The sequence below is a fragment of the Neoarius graeffei genome, chromosome 9 (assembly GCF_027579695.1).
Source record: "Neoarius graeffei isolate fNeoGra1 chromosome 9, fNeoGra1.pri, whole genome shotgun sequence".
NCBI classification, from domain to species: domain Eukaryota; kingdom Metazoa; phylum Chordata; class Actinopteri; order Siluriformes; family Ariidae; genus Neoarius; species Neoarius graeffei.
In genome coordinates, this window is record NC_083577.1 from 73667147 (window position 1) to 73684279 (window position 17133).

Below are 17133 nucleotides of genomic sequence, written 5' to 3' on the forward strand. Positions count from 1 at the left end.
GCTGATCCACGCCTCTGGAATCAGCTCCCACCGGACATCAGATCTGCCCCCTCCATCTCTGCCTTTAAATCTAGGCTAAAAACCCATATCTACTCCTTGGCTTTTCCCTAACCATCAGCTTATTGTTATTGTTGTTATTATTATAGTTTTATTTTTTCTTTTTCTTTTTATTTGATCATTTGTCTTCTAATACTGACTCTGTACAGCACTTTGGTCAGTGCATGCTGTGTTTAAATGTGCTATACAAATTAAATTTACTTACTTACTTATTTACTTACTTACTTACTATACCCCTGCTGTTTTATGCAGGTATCTAATCAGCCAATCCCTTGACAGCAGCACAATGCATAAAATCATGCAGATATAAATCAAGAGCTTCGGTTAATGTTCACTTCAAACATCAGAATGGGAAAAACTGTGATCTCTGACTTTCACCGTGGTACGGGTGTTGGTGCCAGATGGCCTGATTTGAGTATTTCAGAAAGTGCTGCTCTCCTGGGGTTTTCACACACAACAGTCTCTAGAGTTTACACAGAACGGTGTGAAAAACAAAAAAACAATGAGTGAGTGACAGTTCTATGGGTGGAAATGCCTTGTTGATAAGAGAGGTCAAAGAAAAATGGCCAGATTAGTTTGAGCTGCCAGGAAGGATACAGTAATTCATATAATCACTCTCTACAACTGTGGTGAGCAGAAAAGCATCTTCTGCAACAACAGAAGAGCACACTGGGTTCCACTCCTGCCAGCCAAGAACAAGAATCTTAGAATCAAGAACAAGTTCCTATTAAATTCACCAGTGAGTGTAATGTCACAGAACATTGACTTGTGTATGATATTCATCAAAATGTATAATTTAAATGAGATTATTTAAGACAATGAGTGGTTTTGCTGTTTGATTGTCTTTAGTCAGTGTCTAAATATACTTAATTCTCTCTTGCTGCATTTTCTCCCATTTTCTCACCAATTTAGTCTTTTTTTTTTTCAATTTACACCCACTAGCTCATTTTCTCCTATCACATGACAGCTACCAACCGGGGAGAACAGGACAAACACATGCTTACTCTGACACACCTGAAGTCAACCTCTACATCTTTTTGCTCATTCTGCATCACAAGGCAGTGTAACACTGTTGGAGGAAAGCACTATCTGTCCTCTTTTAGCACATGAGCTCACAGATGTCCATATTGGCTAGTGTCCCTCTGATCCCTTCCATCAAGGTAGCATGGCAATTTTGTTCTCTCGGACTCCTGGCCATAGATGGCAGTGGCAGTGCTGGGATTTGGACTCCTTTTGCTGAAAATTTTTAATAACACAGAAATAAAGCTGGGCGGCACGGTGGTGTAGTGGTTAGCGCTGTCGCCTCACAGCAAGAAGGTCCTGGGTTCGAGCCCCGGGGCCGGCGAGGGCCTTTCTGTGCGGAGTTTGCATGTTCTCCCCGTGTCCGCGTGGGTTTCCTCCGGGTGCTCCGTTTTCCCCCACAGTCCAAAGACATGCAGGTTAGGTTAACTGGTGACTCTAAATTGACCGTAGGTGTGAATGTGAGTGTGAATGGTTGTCTGTGTCTATGTGTCAGCCCTGTGATGACCTGGCGACTTGTCCAGGGTGTACCCCGCCTTTCGCCCGTAGTCAGCTGGGATAGGCTCCAGCTTGCCTGCGACCCTGTAGAAGGATAAAGCGGCTAGAGATGAGATGAGAAATAAAGCTCACTGTACAGCGGTGTTCTGGCTAGAGGAATCAGTATTAGCAGAAATATACCATCCACCTTATAGAAACACCTGCTCATTTTCGCAGTTATACAATCTACAAACAGAGACTGGTGTGTGTGTGTGAAAATCCCAGGAGATCAGCAGTTTCAGCCATTATTACCTGAAGCTCTTGACCTATATCTGTATGACATTTTGCATCACATTGCTGTTACATGACTGGCTGATTGTGTTGATAATTTGGTAATGTCAGTGGTAATTTGGGAATTTGTAAGGCAGTGTTTGTTGCTAATAAGTGTATATTAATTTTCTGCTGTTATTATATAAATATATGTATAAATATAGAGGAAAATTCCAGAGGATGATTGTGTTTTCTTAATTTACTGTATAAGGTAATGTTTACTTACCAGACTGTGAACAAGTTTATCTAATTCTAGTTCTGGAGAGAATGAGTCAAGCACAGTTTAGAGTATTATCTGCTGTACGTAAAGGCATCAGATTTACTAGTTAATTGCTTTGATTTATAGGCATTACATAATTAGTATGAGCAGGGAAATGCTGATCCATCCTGATGCCCTATGTCTGGCTGGAGTCTCATCGCATTGCTCCTGTGGAGAACGGCTCCACATGGACAATTGAAAGTCACACTTGGAAGATGCTCTGAACACTTACAGCAATGCTTTTATGGCTGAGGACTACAGTTGATTTGCTAACTTTAGGACTGCAGTTGTCATGAACAGTTTTGCACTCAAGTTTCCATCAATGAACAGTTTATAACTTCAGCAAAACAGACTTCATGTTAAAACTATAATGAATTTCCTGATTTCACAGTTATACTTTGTGACTATGTAGGATACTGTTATAGAAGCAAGTTATTTATAATCACGTTGTCTGTTATCGCCCAAATGAAGATGGGTTCCCTTTTGAGTCTGGTTCCTCTCGTGGATTCATGTCATCTGAGGGAGTTTTTCCTTGCCACTGTTGCCACAGGCTTGCTCATTGAGGATAGATTAGGGATAAAATTAGCTCATGTTTAAAGTCTTTAAATTTCTTTAAAGCTTCTTTGCGACACCCCTCCTTGAATCGCCACCTTAACGTGGTGGAGAGGTTTGAGTGCCTCAGGGATTCTAGGAGCTATGTTGTCAGGGCATTTGCCCCTGGTAGGGTCTCCCAAGGCAAATAGGTCCTAGCTGAGAAGGCACTGGATGTTGTTGGGCTATTTTTGTTGACACGCCTCTTCAACATTGCATGGAGGTCGGGGACAGTGCCTCTGGATTGGCAGACTGAGTTGTGGTCCCCCTTTTTAAAAAGGGGGACCGGAGAGTGTGTTCCAACTATAGGGGGATCACACTTCTCAGCCTCCCTGGGAAAGCCTATGCTGGGGTGCTGGAGAGGAGAGTCCAGTCGATAGTCGAACCTCGGATTCAGGAGGAACAATGTAGTTTTTGTCCTGGTCGTGGAACACTGGACCAGTTCTTTACCCTTTCAAGGGTACTAGAGGGTGCATGGGAGTTTGCCCAACTGGTCTACATGTGTTTTGTGGACCTGGTGAAGGCTTACGACTATGTGCCTCATGATGCCCTGTGGGGAGTGCTTCGGGAGTAGAGGGTTCAGGGCCCACTACTGCGGGCCATTTGGACCCTGTATGACCGGAGCAGGAGTTTCGTTCGCATTGCCAGCAGTAAGTCGGACTCGTTCCTGGTGCATGTGGGACTCCAGCAGGGCTGCCCTTTGTCACTGGTTCTGTTCGTAACTTTTATGGACAGAATTTCTAGGCGCAGCCAAGGGGTGGAGGGTGTCCAGTTGGGTGGCAGCAGGATCATGTCTCTGCTTTTTGCAGATGATGTGGTCCTGTTGGCTTCATCAATCTGTGACTTACAGCATGTGCTGGGACGGTTTGCAGCCGAGTGCAAAGCGGCTGGGATGAGGATCAGCACCTCCAAGTCCATGGCCATGGTGCTCAGCTGGAAATGGGTGGAGTGCCCTACTCCAGGTCAGGGGGGAGGAGTTCAAGTATCTCGGGGTTTTGTTCACAAGTGAGGGTAAGGGGGAGCGGGAGTTGGACAGATGGATCGGGGCAGCATCAGTAGTGATGTGGATGCTAAACCAGTCTGTTGTGGTAAAGAGAGAGCTGAACCAAAAGGCAAAGTTCTCAATTTACTGGTCCATCTATTTTTCAACTCTCACCTATGGTCGCAAGCTATGGGTGATGACTGAAAGAATGAGATTGCAGATACAAGCGGTCAAAATGAGTTTTCTCCGCAGGGTTGCTGGGCTCTCCCTTAGAGACAGGGTGAGAAACTTGGACATTCGGGAGAGACTCAGAGTAGAACTGCTGCTCCTCCACATCGAAAGGAGTCAGTTGAGGTGGTTCAGGCACCTTGTCAGGATGCCCCCTGGACACCTCCCAAGGGAGGTTTTCTGGGCATGCCCCACCGGGAGGAGACCCCGGGGCAGACCCAGGACACGCTAGAGAGATTACATCTCTCGGCTGGCCTGAGAACACCTCGGTATTCCCCTGGAAGAGCTGATGGAAGTGGCTGGGGAGAGGGAAGTCTGGGCTGCTCTGCTTAGGCTGCTACCCCCACAACCCAGATCCAGATAAGCAGTAGAAGATGGATGGATGGATGCATGCTTTGCAACAATGTCTATTGTTAAAAGCACTATAAAAGTAAACTTGACTTAACTTGGAAATAAGAAAACTGTTGACAGCTCTGGTCATCCCGAACTGCACTTGAATCACTGGTATACATTTGTAAGCTTCATTACTGCTGAACAGCCCTGCGATGAGCTGGCGACTTCTCTAGGGTGTACCCTGCCTCTCACCCATGGTCAGCTGGGATAGGCTCCAGCTTGCCCCACGACCCCGCACGGGATAAGCGGTTACAGATAAACAAACAAACATTACTGCTGAACATCTAGTCAAGGTGACTGACTGACTTACTTATTAAGAATAACATATTAATTAGCCCCCTCCTAGAACTGCCACCTTATTGTGGTGGAGGGGTTTGTATGCTTGAATGAGCCTAGGAGCTATGTTGTCGGGGGCATTATGCCCCTGTTAGGGCCTCCCAAGGCAAACAGGTCCTAAGTGACAGGCCAGACCAAGAGCAGTTCACCAAACCCCTTATGGAAATTAATAAAACAAGGACCGTGACGTCTCCCGGTATGGTGCAGCCGGGGCCCCACCCTGGAGCCAGGGCCGGGGTTGGGGCTCGTATGTGAGTGCCTGGTGGCCAGGCCTTTGCCTATGGGGCCCGGCCGGGCTCAGCCCGAAGCAGTGACGTGGGCCCGACCTCCTGTGGGTTCACCACCCACGGAGGTAGCCGTAGGGGGCTGGTGCAGTGTGGATTGGGTGGCAGTCGAAGGCAGGGGCCTCAACGACCTGATCCCTGAACACAGCAACTAGCTGTTGGGACATGGAATGTCACTTCGTTGGGGGGGAAAGAGCCTGAGCTTGTGCGGGAGGTTGAGAGGTACTGGCTAGAGATAGTCAGGCTCACCTCCACACACAGCTTGGACTCCGGAACGCAGCAACTTGAAAGGGGCTGGACTCTCCACTTCTCTGGAGTCACCCACAGTGAGCAGTGGTGGGCTGGTGTGGGCTTGCTTATAGCTCCCCAGCTCAGCCGCCATGTGTTGGAGTTTACCCCAGTGAACGAGAGGGTCGCCTCTCTGCGCCTTCAAGAGGGCTCTTGCTGTTGTTTGTGCCTATGGGCTGAATAGCAGTATAGAGTATCTGGCCTTCTTGGAGTCCCTGGGAGAGGTACTGAGAGGTGCTAAGACTGGGGACTTCATTGTTCTACTGGGGGACTTCAATGCTCACGTGGGCAACAACAGTGACACCTGTAGGGGCGTGATTGGGAGGAACGGCCTCCCCGATGTGAACCCGAGCGATGTTTTGTTACTGGACTTCTGTGCTAGTCACAGTTTGTCCATAACGAACACCATGTTCGAGCATAGGGGTGTCCATAAGTGCACATGGCACCAGGACACCTTAGGTTGGAGGTCAATGATTGACTTTGTTGTTGTTTCATCTGATCTCCGGCCCTATGTCTTGGACACTCAGGTGAAGAGAGGGGCTGACCTGTCAACTGATCACCACCTGGTGGTGAGTTGGATCCGCTGGTGGAGGAGGAAGCCGGACAGACCTGGCAGGCCCAAATGTATGGTGAGGATCTGCTGGGAACGTCTGGCCGAGCACTATGTCGGGGAGGTCTTTAACTCCTACCTCCGGGAGAGCTTCTCCCAGCTTCCGAGGGAGGCGGGGGACATTGAGTCTGAGTGGACCATGTTCTCTGCCTCCATTGTCGACACGGCTGTTCAGAGCTGTGGCCGCAAGGTCTGTCATGGCAGCAATCCCCGAACCCGGTGATGGACACCGGAAGTAAGGGATGCCATCAAGCTGAAGAAGGAGTTCTATTGGGCCATGTTGGCCTCCGGGACTCCTGAGGCAGCTGACGGGTATTGGCAGGCCAGGCATGCTGCAGCTCGGGCAGTTGCGGAGGAAAAAAACTCAGAACTGGGAGGAGTCCGGTGCCTCAGAAGGGGGAAGCAGTACTTTGCCAACACTGTTTACAGTGCAGGTGGGGAGCTGTTGACCTCGACTGGGGACATTGTCGGGCGGTGGAAGGAATACTTTGAGGATCTCATCAATCCCACCGTCACGTCTTCCATTGAGGAAGCGGAGGCTGATGACTCAGAGGTGGACTCATCCATTACCCAAGCCAAAGTCACTGAGGTGGTTTGCAAGCTCCTCGGTGGCAAGGCACCAGGGGTGGATGAGAGACGCCCTGAGTATCTCAAGTCTCTGGATGTTGTGGGGCTGTCTTGGCTGACACGCCTCTGCAATATTGTGTGGCGGTCAGGGACAGTGCCTCTGGAGTGGCAGACCGGGGTGGTGGTCCCTCTTTTTAAGAAAGGGGACCGGGGAGTGTGCTCCAATTATAGGGGAATCATACTTCTCAGCCTCCCCGGGAAGGTTTACTCCAGGGTACTGGAGAGGAGAATTCGGCCAATAGTCGAACCTCAGATTCAGGAGGAACAATGCGGTTTTCGTCCTGGTCGTGGAACACTGGACCAGCTCTATACCCTTCATAGGGTGCTCGAGGGTTCATGGGAGTTTGCCCAACCAGTCCACATATGCTTTGTGGATCTGGAGAAGGCATTCGACCGTGTCCCTTGTGGTATTCTGTAGGGGGTGCTTCGAGAGTATGGGGTTCGGGGCTCTTTGCTAAGGGCTGTCTAGTCCCTGTACGAATGGAGCAGGAGTCTGGTTCACATTGCCGGCAGTAAGTCAGACCTGTTCCCAGTGCATGTTGGACTCTGGCAGGGCTGCCCTTTGTCACCGGTTCTGTTCATAATTTTTAAGGACAGAATTCCTAGGCGCAGCCAAGGGCCAGAGGGAGTCCTGTTTGGGAACCACAGGATTTCATCTCTGCTTTTTGCGGATGATGTTGTCCTGTTGGCTTCTTCAAACCAGGACCTTCAGCATACACTGGGGCAGTTTGCAGTCAAGTGTGAAGCAGCTGGGATGAGAATCAGCATCTCCAAGTCCGAGGCCATGGTTCTCGACTGGAAAAGGGTGGCTTGCCCTCTCCAGGTTGGTGGAGAAGTCCTGCCTCAAGTGGAGGAGTTTAAGTATCTCGGGATCTTGTTCACGAGTGAGGGAAGGATGGAGCGTGAGATCGACAGGCAGATCTGTGCAGCCTCCGCAGTGATGCGGTCGCTTTACCGATCCATCATGGTGAAGAAGGAGCTGAGCCAAAAGGTGAAGCTCTCGATTTACCGGTCGATCTACGTTCCGACTCTCACCTATGGTCATGAGCTTTGGGTAGTGACCGAAAGAACAAGATCGCGGATACAAGCGGCCGAATGAGTTTCCTTTGCAGGGTGGCTGGGTGCTCCCTTAGAGATAGGGTGAGAAGCATAGTCACTCAGGAGGAGCTCGGAGTAGAGCCGCTGCTCCTCCACATCGAGAGGAATCAGCTGAGGTGGCTCGGGCATCTTTTTCGGATGCCTCCTGGACGCCTCCCTGGGGAGGTGTTCCAGGCATGTCCCCCCGGGGGGAGGCCCCGGGGAAGACCCAGGACATGCTGGGGGGACTATGTCTTTCGGCTGGCCTGGGAACACCTCGGTGTTCTTCCCGAGGTGTTGGCCGAGGTGTCTGGGGAGAGGGAAGTTTGGGCTTCCATGCTCAGACTGCTGCCTCCACGACCCAGCCCCGGATAAGCGGATGAAGACAAGATATTAATTAGCTTTCATTATGAACAAAATTGCTACATGTATCTACAAATATATAATGCAGATGTTTTGTCATACACAGCTAGCTGACTTAATAAGTGTCAGAAAACAGAATCCAGGGACACATGTCCGCCCGGGGGCATTTTGAGTTATTGACAGATTCAGAAAGTACAGTTTCTAAGCTTTCCAATGATGCCTTCCATGTGGAGATCTGACAATATTTGAAGAATGTGTGGCCTTTTGAAAGTGTACACCTCTTAAAACAGAAAAGAGAGAAAATCGCCCTCAAAGTTTTCCATCTCAGCTACTCTGGGTGTAGGGCGGGCACATAATGGTGCTCATCTGCATGACATTAAGGAAAGCCCTACCGCCTATGAGCTAGCACGATGCTACGTTCATGTAAACAAAGATCACCACGTCAATTTTCCTTCCATGCAATGTATGCCCAAAACAATTATGAAGTGCAAAAATAAGTCCTAAAGTATACTTTAACGTTTTGTGGTTGAAAAATTACTCACACCGTAAGAAAGAAAGATAGCACAATGATGACACAACTAACACAACGCTAGTTTCATGTAAAGCCTCGGTCACAACCGGCTGTACAGTATGTGCTCCTACGGCCGGTCTACATGCAAAAAACGCAAGAAACGCACGAGAGCGCGCGTGTGATGTGCTGATTTTCGAGCCGCAGAGGTTCTTTGTCATGTCAAACAAACTCTACGGGCGCTTACGTTTTTTTCAGGTTGCAAGACAAACTTACGGCCAACGCGCGTCTTTCTCCGTGAACAAAAAAAAAAACCGCAGCGATTTGGGAAACGCCGAAAATCGCACGGCCAAAAAAATCGTACGTCCGGTTGTGGCCTAGGCTTAACCAAACCACAACACTCTCCGTTACATGCAAAAATAACCACACAGCCTTAGATTAATAAACTTACCCCATCAGAAAGAGAAACGTCGCCTTGCACACACCAATGCCTCCGATGGAATGTAATCCTAGAACAGTCCGTGTATCATCCGATCATTCAAGTATTCCATTCAATCTGGAAAACGAGGTTGGGTTTTTTTGCTAGAAATGTTTATATCCGATGTAAATACCGTGCGTCTGTTTGCTTTGCGGTGTTTCAGCTCCTCTGCGCTCTGTTTAACTTGCTCATTCCATAGTGAAATCACACGCCTCTATGCAGGTTAAGTAGCCATGTGCTCAGCCCGCATCATACAGCTGATTTGCGGAAAAAAAAACAAAAGACTTAAATCATCATGTGAATGGCCCATATGGTAATTTACCCACACCCCCCAGCAGGCTACAGTCCTGACAAAAACGAGACAATTTGCAACAAAAAATGTATGCTTTTCCAACAAAACAATCTATTATCTGAAATACTGATTGCATTCTTCAAGATCTCAACTTGCACATAATGGAAAAAAACAAAAATCACAAATTTCGAAAAAAAAAATGCTTCTTTTGCGATTATCTTGGATTCGTTTTGGCCTACATGTGTCCCTGGATTCGGTGAGGGGTCACTATGTTAACTTAATCTTATCATGTAAGCTTGCTGTCGTATAACTTGTGGCAAAGTTGAGTTTCCCCCTTGTTAAAAAGGTGTTTAGGATAAGAGCACTAAGTCAGTTTACATGCTGCAGAGACCAGAATACTGTGGAATGAAGGAACTTGATGTAAGTAGTATTTACTAATTTATATTTATTTTATATATTAATCCTCTCAGCCATATAGAGAAATTAAATTTTTAATTTTCTGTTATTACCATAGGTCTACATAATGCATTTTGTACAAGCTGTGAGAAAGGCTATAAGGTTAAACCTCATAAGCCCTGCGATGATTTGGTGACTTGTCCAGGGTGTACTCCGCCTCTTGCCCATAGTCAGCTGGGATAGTCTCCAGCTTGCCTGCAACACTGCACAGGATAAGCCGTTACAAATAATGGATGGATGGTTAAACCTCATATTTTTTTATTTTACATCATATGCCACGGTTACTGACAATTGGCAATAGATACTTTCTACCTGAATCCCTATTTCAGACAGTTTTAATAAATGTTTGAGATAATGAATGGCTGTGGAAAAAAAAATTTAAATACCTTTAAGATGACTCCAAGATGGCAGTGCGCACAGACACAGTGGTTCCGTGCTCCCCAAATAGGTGCTTTTTTTTTTGTTTATAGTGTTCTTTTTACTGACTTTTGTTGCCTCACAAATGAGTATGAACTTTCACTACAACTGTCAGGAGCTACTACAGATTAGCACGAACTGCAAAAACTATTTCAACTCAAAGGCCATTCCGCAGGAGATCCTGAGAACACCGGAACCAGCATTAACCCCTGCCCTCGGAAGGAGACAATGCAGACGGCGCAGGGAGAGGAAACAGAAGAGGGGCAAGCGAGTGGGCACACTAGCTAGATTAAGAGCTGCTCCTTACAAAACCCCTCTCCCAAGTGCTTTTCTTGCAAATGCCAGATCACTCGCCAATAAAATGGACAAGTTCCAACTGGACATCGCTACGAAGAGGAGGTTAAAAGACTGCTGCCTTCTGATCTTTTTGGAGACGTGGCTGAACCCCAGCATACCGGACAGTGCAGGTGAGCTAGCAGGCCGCACACTCCACTGTGCCGACAGAACGTCTGACTCTGGTAAGAAAAAAGGAGGACTCAGTGTTTATATTAACAATGCTTGGTGCACAAACACAACCACAATTGATAAGTTGTGCTCTCCGGACTTGGAATATTTAATGCTAAAATGCTGACCATTTTACTTGCCCAGGGAATATACAGTAGTAATCATCATGGTAGTATACATACCACCACAGGCTAATGTTAAACTAGTGCTGGAGCAGTTATATGACATTATCAGCAAACAACAGAATATACATGCGGACAGAGTTTTTATCATCGCCAGAAATTTTAACCAAGTACACCTCAAGAATGTACTTCCTAGATTTTACCAACATGTGAAGTGCAAAACCAGAGGGAAAAACACCTTGGATCATGTTTACACAAACATAAAAGATGCCTATTAGGTGATACCCTGTTTCCACCTAAGACAATCAGACTACCTCTTGTTTCTTGTCCCTGCACACATAGTCCTTGTTAACAGTGTGAAACCAACTAGCAGGATGGTTAAAGTCTGGTCAGAGGCTACCACCTCCCAGCTCCAAGACTGCTTTGAGTACAGACTGGAATATATTCTCCCATCAGACAGACTTAGACACATATGATAGCACAGCTGAAGCATATATTAACTTCTGTGTGGACAATGTGACTGTTAACAAAAGGATCAAAGTGTTTCCAAATGAAAAACCATGGATGAACAGTGAGGTAAAACAGCTGCTCAGGGTAAGGGACACAGCCTTCAAATCAGGAGATCCTTCAGCTTACAGTACCACCAGGGCAAATTTGAAGAGAGGCATCAGGTCAGCAAAACACAAATACAAACAACGGATTGAAGAGGACTTTGGCAATAACTCCAACACATGGCAGATGTGGCAAGGCATCCGATCAATCACGGATTACAAAAAAAAATGACATACAGCACATGCCATTCAAGAACAATAATAACCTAGCAGAGGAGCTCAACGCTTTCTTTGCTTGGTTTGACGAAGACAACCACCAGCCTCCTGACAGCGTCAATCTGACAGGAGACTCACAGCCCCTTGTCCTACACACACAGCAAGTACAACAGACACTCTGCAGCATTAACACAAGGAAAGCAGCAGGTCCTGATGGCATACAAGGACATGTGCTTCGGGCCTGCGCTGACCAACTAGCAGAGGTACTCACACACATATTCAACCTCTCTCTCTCCTTATGCATAGTCCCCACATGCATGAAATCAGCAACCATTGTTCCCATCCCCAAAAAACACACAATAACTTGCCTCAATGATTATCGTCCAGTCGCTTTTACCCCTGTCATTGCTAAGTGCTTTGAGTGACTGATAATCACCCACATCAAAGACTCTATCCCAGCTGATCTCGACCAATACCAGTTTGCCTACCGGGCAAACAGATTGACTGAGGACGCCATCTGTGTGGCTCTTCATGCAGCCCTTTCATGCCTGGAGAAGCCCAACACCTACGTTAGGATGCTGTTTGTTGACTACAGCTCAGCGTTCAACACCATCGTGCCGAGCCAGCTGATTAACAAACTGTTTGCACTAGGACTAACTCCACACATATGCAAATGGTTACTGGAATTTCTGACTAATCGCCCCCAGTCTGTCAGGCTTGGCAGACATACATCTTCCATCCTCACCCTGAGTACTGGCATGCCACAAGGCTGTGTGCTGAGCCCCCTCCTCTATGCACTTTTCACCTACCGGTACGACTGTCAACCCACCCACAAATCAAACATTATTGTTAAGTTTGTGGATGATATGACAGTCATTGGGCTTATATCTAATAATGATGAAGCTGCATACAGAAAGGAGGCTCAGAACCTGGCAGCATGGTGTGACACTAACAACCTGGTCCTGAATACCAAGAAGACCAAAGAAATCATTGTGGACTTCAGGACCTCCAAAAAGACAGCACACAGCCCAGTAACCATCAGAGTAGAGGCTGTGGAGAGAGAGTCTCCAGCTTCAAGTTTCTGGGAGTGACCATCATGGAGGACCTTTCCTGGACTGATAACACCTCAGTAGTAGTAGGCAAAGCACAACTAGGACTCTACTTTTGGAAGAGATTAAGGAGCGTCAACCTCCCCCAGAAGCTGCTGGTCAGTTTCTATAGGTGCACCATAGAAAGCATATTAACAAACTGTATGACTGCCTGGTACAGCAGCTGCACCAAAGCTACCAGAAAAGCCAGACAGCATGTTGTGAAAATGGCACAGGACATCACTGGCACTGAGTTGCCATCTCTGGATCTGCTACACAACACACACTGTGTCAGAAGGGCCAAAAATATTATAAAATATGTCACTCACCCCGCACATCACTTGTTTAAGCTCCTCCCATCAGGCAGGTGCTTCAGATCTATATGCACACGTAACAACAGACTTAAAAACAGTTTCCTTCCAACTGCAATAAACTTATTGAACTCTGATATCTCCAGAGTCTGAGATATGACATGTGCAATACATTGTTTTCTATTCAATCCACAACCTGTACATATTGCTTGATTTCCATATCATTTCTGTTAAGTGTATTTATGTTCATTTTGTATATATTATATTTAGGTAATTACTTATCACCTTTCTTAGCTCTCAGGGTTTTTTTTCTCTTAATATTTTGCACCTTAACTTTTTGCACCTTTGGGACCAGCACAAAAGAAATTTCATTGTGCCTTAACAATGACAATAAAGTACTTGAACTTAATCGTCATATAGCAACTAATTATCCTTAATATTATTAGCAGGGGGCGGCACGGTGGTGTAGTGGTTAGCGCTGTCGCCTCACAGCAAGAAGGTCCAGGTTCGAGCCCCGTGGCCGTTGAGGGCCTTTCTGTGTGGAGTTTGCGTGTTCTCCCCGTGTCCACGTGAGTTTCCTCTGGGTGCTCTGGTTTCCCCCACAGTCCAAAGACATGCAGCTTAGGCTAACTGGTGACTCTAAATTGACCGTAGGTGTGAATGGTTGTCTGTGTCTATGTGTCAGCCCTGTGATGACCTGGCGACTGGTCCAGGGTGTACCCCGCCTTTCGCCCGTTGTCGGCTGGGATAGGCTCCAGCTTGGCTGCGACCCTGTAGAACAGAATAAAGCGGCTAGAGATAATGAGATGAGATGAGAGATGAGATGAGATTAACAGGGTTTGCTACAGCAGGGCATTTTTTTATGTTTCTTTCAGGAAATGCTCTTGAGAAAATGTCACATTTATTTATGCCACGCTTCCTGTTTACATTGCAGGACCTATTAGTTGATCTAGGTAGTGCTGGTCCAAATTTCAACTTTTCTGTCACAGTTTATTTTTATGGGTATATTAACATCATTGTTGTTACATGTGTTCCAGCTCTTATCTACACTACGAGAGACGCATCAGATTTGTTTAGTAACCTCACTTTCTGTTTGTGCTATGGAGAAAACCCCATTTCCAGAAAAGTTGGGGTAATTTCCAATTTGCAATAAAAGCAAACATCTGTGATTTGTTAATTCACACAAACCTTTATATAACTGACAAAAGTGCAAAGAAAATATTTTTAATAGTTTTACTGACCAACTTAATTGTATTTTGTAAATACAACCCCGATTCCAAAAAAGTTGGGACAAAATACAAATTGTAAATAAAAATGGAATGCAATGATGTGGAAGTTTCAAAATTCCATTATTCAGAATAGAACATAGATGACATATCAAATGTTTAAACTGAGAAAATGTATCATTTAAAGAGAAAAATTAGGTGATTTTAAATTTCATGACAACAACACATCTCAAAAAAGTTGGGACAAGGCCATGTTTACCACTGTGAGACATCCCCTTTTCTCTTTACAACAGTCTGTAAACATCTGGGGACTGAGGAGACAAGTTGCTCAAGTTTAGGGATAGGAATGTTAACCCATTCTTGTCTAATGTAGGATTCTAGTTGCTCAACTGTCTTAGGTCTTTTTTGTCGTATCTTCCGTTTTATGATGCGCCAAATGTTTTCTATGGGTGAAAGATCTGGACTGCAGGCTGGCCAGTTCAGTACCCGGACCCTTCTTCTACACAGCCATGATGCTGTAATTGATGCAGTATGTGGTTTGGCATTGTTATGTTGGAAAGTGCAAGGTCTTTCCTGAAAGAGACGTCGTCTGGATGGGAGCATATGTTGCTCTAGAACCTGGATATACCTTTCAGCATTGATGGTGTCTTTCCAGATGTGTAAGCTGCCCATGCCACACACACTAATGCAACCCCATACCATCAGAGATGCAGGCTTCTGAACTGAGCGCTGATCACAACTTGGGTCATCCTTCTCCTCTTTAGTCCGAATGACACGGCGTCCCTGATTTCCATAAAGAACTTCAAATTTTGATTCGTCTGACCACAGAACAGTTTTCCACTTTGCCACAGTCCATTTTAAATGAGCCTTGGCCCAGAGAAGACGCCTGCACTTCTGGATCACATTTAGATACGGCTTCTTCTTTGAACTATAGAGTTTTAGCTGGCAACGGCGGATGGCACGGTGAATTGTGTTCACAGATAATGTTCTCTGGAAATATTCCTGAGCTCATTTTGTGATTTCCAATCCAGAAGCATGCCTGTATGTGATGCAGTGCCGTCTAAGGGCCTGAAGATCACGGGCACCCAGTATGGTTTTCTGGCCTTGACCCTTATGCATAGAGATTCTTCCAGATTCTCTGAATCTTTTGATGATATTATGCACTGGAGATGATGATATGTTCAAACTCTTTGCAATTTTACACTGTCGAACTCCTTTCTGATATTGCTCCACTATTTGTCGGCACAGAATTAGGGGGATTGGTGATCCGCTTCCCATCTTTACTTCTGAGAGCCGCTGCCACTCCAAGATGCTCTTTTTATACCCAGTCATGTTAATGACCTATTGCCAATTGACCTAATGAGTTGCAATTTGGTCCTCCAGCTGTTCCTTTTTTGTACCTTTAACTTTTCCAGCCTCTTATTGCCCCTGTCCCAACTTTTTTGAGATGTGTTGCTGTCATGAAATTTCAAATGAGCCAATATTTGGCATGAAATTTCAAAATGTCTCACTTTCGACATTTGATATGTTGTCTATGTTCTATTGTGAATACAATATCAGTTTTCGAGATTTGTAAATTATTGCATTCCATTTTTATTTACAATTTGTACTTTGTCCCAACTTTTTTGAAATTGGGGTTGTACCAAAGACGCAGTCTTTGCAAGCAAGGTCATGGCTCACCCCTTGGTGCCAAAATTCATGAGACAATTGATCGTCAATTCAAAAAGAACATTTCTCAATGCATGATTGCAGAGAATTTAGGGCTTTAAAAATTTACAGTACATAATATTCTGGAAAGATTTAGGGACTTTGGAGACATCTCAGTGCATAAAGGGCAAGGTCAGAAACCACTGGATCAAATACAGCACAGTTTGTAGCACTCCCTATATGAAGAAAACAGATTCACCATTAGTTTCTGGGATTAATAGGCATTACAAAATTAGCAAGAGCAGGGTTAAAAGAATCTGGTCAAGATTCTGGTCCTCCAGAACTGCAAACTGCAGGCACACGTGTTAACTGAAAAGCATTTCAGGTGACTACCTCATGAAGCTGGTTGAGAGAATGCCAATAGTGTGCAAAGCTCTCATCAAAGTAAATGGTAGCAACTTTGAAGACTCTAAAATACAAAATAAAAATAAATTTTTTTTGCTTTGTTTACACTTTTTTTGCTTACTACAGAATTACATATGTGTTATTTCATAGGTTTGATACCTTTAGCATCATTCTACAATGTAGAAAATAATACAAATAAAGAAAAACTGTTGAATTAGAAGGTATGTCCAAACTTTTGACTGGTATTATATCTGCAAAAAAGTAAAGGAAATCTCATCTCCTCTAGCCGCTTTATCCTTCTACAGGGTCGCAGGCAAGCTGGAGCCTATCCCAGCTGACTATGGGCGAAAGGCGGGGTACACCCTGGACAAGTCGCCAGGTCATCACAGGGCTGACACATAGACACAGACAACCATTCACACTCACATTCACACCTACAGTCAATTTAGAGTCACCAGTTAACCTAACCTGCATGTCTTTGGACTGTGGGGGAAACCGGAGCACCCGGAGGAAACCCACGCGGACACGGGGAGAACATGCAAACTCCACACAGAAAGGCCCTCGCCGGGCACGGGGCTTGAACCCGGACCTTCTTGCTGTGAGGCAACAGCGCTAACCACTACACCACCGTGCCGCCAGTAAAGGAAATGTTTTGTCATATTGAACTAGCTGAGTCACGTTGACCGAAGGTGTGGTGACAGTATCCCGTGACCTTGCTGCAGTATAATATGTTGCAAAGGTGAATTTCTCCCCTTATCAAACAGGTATTAACTCAGTGTAAAAGTACAAAGTCAGTTAACATGCTGCAGAGATCAGAACACATCTACTGTGAATGAAATAACTGGATGTGTGTAGTATTTTTAGTATGTAATTGTTTCATAGATTAACGCCCCCACACACTGCATAAAATCATAACAAACCTTCATTGTTCATTAGTTTGATTATTGCTTTCAAAGCAAGAGTGAATTCTCTATCATGTCCAGAGGCAAC